Genomic DNA, 4,906 nt, shown 5'->3' on the forward strand with positions numbered 1-4,906 from the left:
GGAGCTGGCTCTTGGTCTCTCGAGCCGTGTCTGTTCTGACAAGTGAAAAGCTATTTCAATAAAATGGGCTAAGTGTGCTAAGCCCTTCAACCTGGGAGCTTTCTCCCCAGGTTGCCAGCCATTGGCTTAGCTCTGGCTCTCTCCTAAAGCATCTGTGCTCCCTTAGGGAGAGCAGAGCATGAGAACCTGCTGGTGGTCCAAGCTCAACATGTCCAGCCAAGAGCTCAGACTTATGCTAAGACCATGAGTGAGCTTGAACTCTTCCTGTTCAGACAGCTCTGCAGCATGGCTCATGATTCCTCCTCCTAGCATGGGCCTAACGATTTGCAAAGCGGGTGGCATGCAAATCTGATCTTGAGAATAGGCCGTCTTGTTTTTGTGAAGGTGCAGATGTGCAGGGCCTTAATATCTTATCTCTAAACATACTGCAATGCCATGAGCAAAACGGCAACCAAAGATTGTGAAATTCTTACCTCCAGAGGCCCTTGTCAGATGGATGTTTGAGGCAGTGTGTCTGCAGCTGCATCCCAACGTGACGAAACCAAACTTTGGGAAACCATCAGAAAGCACTGTGCGGTCTTCATCAGGCAACACCTACGCTTCCCTCCCTGCATGGGAGAGAGGAGGAATGTTTGTCTGCAGAAGGAGGCTGCTTTGCAGAGAGGCTTTTGTCTTAAAAGAGGGCTCCATATCTCCTTGATAGCAACCTGTTTCACTACCGGGTGTGTAGGCTGTGTGTATACCAATGGCTTTGCTGTCTGATTAGGAGGTAGAACAGTAAATCCTCCTGTCTAAAAAGGGGGGGTAGGAGGGAGAAGGGAAGACGACTGTGTGCATGGCCTGGATGCTAATGGGCCTTCTCTGCAGCAAATACAGTTAGGTCTTTAAGGTACCGGTTTAAACCAGGAGATTTAAACAGGTTAAGATTTTGTTCCAGAACTGTATGTACTCTATTCGCAGACCAGCATCTCCTTGCTTCTCTAGCGATGAGCAGGAAGAGAGTGAATTACGAACAAAATCCAAAATTCGTACATCTTCAGATGAATGCAGATACTCAATGGTCTTCCACACAACTTTGTCCTGTGGGGTCCTGGTCCTGCTGAGACCACCAGAGACTCCCTTGTTATCAGCATTTCAGAAGAAACGAGTGCCGTCAGCTAGCTACCTAGGAGAGGAGAAAAGCAAAAGCCAGAACCATGCAGAATGCCAAACACTGCTCTGTAGTGTTGCATTTGCCTTCTCTAGGTTCATTATGCTTCATGTTACCTGCCCAGGCGAGCACATCTCCTCTGTAGGTGTCTATCAGAGAGCTGGCACCCTTTTAACTAAGCGGTACACAAGCCATGCATCTAAAATAAGTCATACTGTTTTATGGTAGCTGGTAAAAATAAAGCCTTACTAGCACAAGAAGCTATAACAGCACAGAGGATTTACAACTGAGTGGGTTTTTTCCAGGGTGGGCTGGCCACAGTCTGGTGATGGCCTTTTTATAACTGTTATCAGCTCCCACACAGACCAGGTCCATCTGTTACTTAATTTGAACAGAGACACTCCTAACCTTTTGTTCGCTAATCTCTCGCTGCACGTCTACATTGTTCTTTAGCAGGGCAGCCCACCCGTGAGTCAGGCTTGGCTTGCTGATCTTGGGGAGGAAAAGCTGGAAGGCTGGAGTAAAAGAAAGGCACGCAGCTCACTCGGGTCACTGGATCAGCATGGTCCACCTGCCTGCTCCCTGTACCAGCTTGAAGGGGCTTTTAACATGCAACTTGGATGCCAGAGCAAACATACAGCCAGTTCCTCGGAATGGAGGCAAGGGCTGAAAGTTAAGACTGAGTACTAGAAAGCAAAATCCTACCAACTGCATCTAATGGGTAGGCTGTGTTTTTTTAAACAGACCTATATAAACTTGTCACTTAGGTAGTGAGACACCTAAAAATCTAAATGAGGATCAACAGGATGCCAAATTCCCACTGAAATTCAGTAAGAATGAGGTATGCTATTCATTCCCTGCCCACACATTCATGCACCCTTTAGAAATCCAGTCTTTATATATCACAAGTGCATTTAAATCCCTTAAGCTATTCCAAAAACCCCAGCCAAGGGACAGTAGAACAAAAAAACCCTCCAAAACTTACCAGAGCCAGAGCGAGTTAGGCATTTTTTGTTATCTCATTCCTACGCCATGCTGTGTTGCCTGTCCTACACCACCTTGTCTACACTGGCACAAGTTGCATTGTGGAATCACTCTGGGGATAGAGAGGAGGGAGGATAAAAAGCCTGAAGCACTGGGAGACAAAAGGATGGCTATTTCAAGGTGCAGGTGGTTGGATGTTTCTGAAAGTTAGGGTTTATGGTGATTTCCTCAAAAGAAGCTGAGGGCAGAAACCTGGCCTCCCTCTTCCTTGTCTTACGCAGTCCAGCACTGTGTGGCTTCCTCCGCTCTTACTTTTAACAGTCAGCTTCCTCCCTACCGCAGACACACAACACTTCTAAGGCAGGGACAGTCTTGGGGTCAGCTGGGCTGCCCTTAACAACAACGCTCGCCTCCCGCCTGCTGCTCTGATCATCTCTGCTGTAGTCCTTGTCACCGTTCCCTTCACTCCAGCTGGCAGTGTTGGGGATGGATGCTCTAGGGGCATCTCCAAACCAGCAGTCATAAATGTGCTGATGTGCAGAGGGTTCGGCTAACATGTTTCTAACACCTAACAATATATCACTCACTCTCACTTGGTAGCACTCCTGCTGTACAGAGTAACCATCCAGAAAGCAAGGATGCTTAACAAGGCGTGTGGTTTATAGCAGCATTCCCACATGGCTTAGATGCATTTTGAATTGCAAATCAAGCAACGGCTTAGCGATGATGGACACCTCAAGCAAGGCATATTTTTGTTGCTTTCGTGGGCAGGTGTTTAAATACAGCTGCATGTTTTTGTACTGCTTGTGCCTGACACTGCATTAACTAAAATTACCATATCAGATAACTGTGATATCGGCAAAGGAGCATTGAACGATACTGCAGCATAGACTGTTGGCAGCAACTTATTATTCGAACTGTTTCCTGGTCATCTTTTTTACCTTGCCTATAATGCTTTAGGAATACTTCACCTCCTCTTCAAATTTCTGCCTAGAATTTTTAAACAGGTAAGAGACTGGGATACAAGGAGATGGAAAGTCAGGCTTTACTTTAAACCCGGTACAGAAATAGGAGATTTAACACAGTCTAGTTGTCTATAAAGCTGCTAGGTTTTTTTTTTCCTGAAACTGTAGTTTCAGTGTAGCATTTTAAAATGATTCAGAAAACATGAGTCACAGTAACAAGCATGGGCTGGATCTCTTTAGCTGAAAGAAGTGCCATAAGGATATGCTATAGACTTCGCTGCCTTGTCCTGGATTCTATTTTGGAGAACTGATGGCATTTGGGATTCAACCATATGTCTGGCTGAGTCTGTAGCACATACAGATCTGGTAGGTATTTGGAGATGTAGCACATACAGATCTGGTAGGTGCCTCTGTTGTGGCATGCGTGCTGCTCTGGAAAGGAATGCATGTCTATGCCCAGCTGTTCCCCAAATCCTGGGTGCTGAGGCCTTTGAAGTGAGATTTACATAACGCAAAACCTTTGCGGCTTATTTGCGTTGGGCTGAAAGAGGCCTAAAGGAACATCTTTAGAACACCCTTTTTAAAAGGTGGCAGTAGCCACTAATGACGATTTGACACACAAAACAAAGCAACCCGTAAGTGCGGACACCAAAGAGACAACACTTGCCAGCAAACAGGGAAAGGTGACATAGCACAGATGCCCAGGCTCCTTGAACAGGAGAGTGCTGACAGCTGGGAAGCACTGGCTTGGTGCAGATTCCTCCAGCCCCACGGAACCTGGGAGCAAGGGGTACCCCAAAGTAATGCTAAGAAGAGCTGTAAAGGTGTTCTGCTCCTGCTTTGCAATCTGCATGGCCCCTTGGGGTTTTTGTTTTGCTCCCTGCATAGTTGTAGCCTTCTTGTTATTTAGAACATGCTACTCGCAGTATTCTTGTGCCACACACAGAAGAATAAACCTGTCTTAGCAGTGATTTAAGCAGCCACATTGATCTCTGCCCACAGTCAATACATGTGATAATGTCAGAACCTCTCACACAGTCTCCAAGGACTCAGCTTCTGTCTAAAAATTTGTTGTCATCCTGCTTTGTGCCTGAGGGATAAACTTAAGTCTCCTGCGTTTAGTGGGTGGGAAGAAACCTGCTGTGGACAATTTCCAAGAAATGAGATGGGGACGGTGTTTGATGGAGTCCCACTGTCTTGAAGTGAATACCTCTAGTCTCCTAACACCTTCAGAGTAACACAACATTGTGGTACTACTATCTCCACCTTCAGCTGAACTTACATTGTAGCTACAGTAGATGTACTTCAGTAGGACCGTTACTGTACTATTTACCTGATGGGACACAATTTTTCTGAAAAAAAAAGATCTTGAGTAAGCAAGAACATACAACAAAAAACCAAACTGGTACATCAAGGTTCCTTTAAGGAATGAGGAACCCTTGCCCTCCTCATCTTTCTCTAGCTTTTCCAAAAGGAAGATTTGTAGGATTGTACAGACCAGACAGACGTTGTGCAAGCTGTCTTCTGCGGCTCTTCTGGTGCAGCGCAACTCTCTATAGTATCTGCTACTTCAGGTCTCAGAAGAAAGCTGTCATTTGTAGAAGCATCTTTGTAATGCAGTTCCCCAAGGAAGGAGGGTGCTGTCTCTGAAGAAGGCAGAGCCTACAACTTCCCCCCTTTTGAAAACTGAGCCAAACGCATGATCAGAGGCACCTGTGCCAAGCAGGAAGCCACCCAGGATCTCCATAGTTAAGCTGAGGGCTCAGGCCTGGGTCCTCAGGAAAAGCTCTTTTGGTTCCAGCAGCAG

The sequence above is a fragment of the Phaethon lepturus genome, unplaced genomic scaffold (genome assembly GCF_000687285.1).
Source record: "Phaethon lepturus isolate BGI_N335 unplaced genomic scaffold, ASM68728v1 scaffold16142, whole genome shotgun sequence".
Classification (NCBI taxonomy): Eukaryota; Metazoa; Chordata; class Aves; order Phaethontiformes; family Phaethontidae; genus Phaethon; species Phaethon lepturus.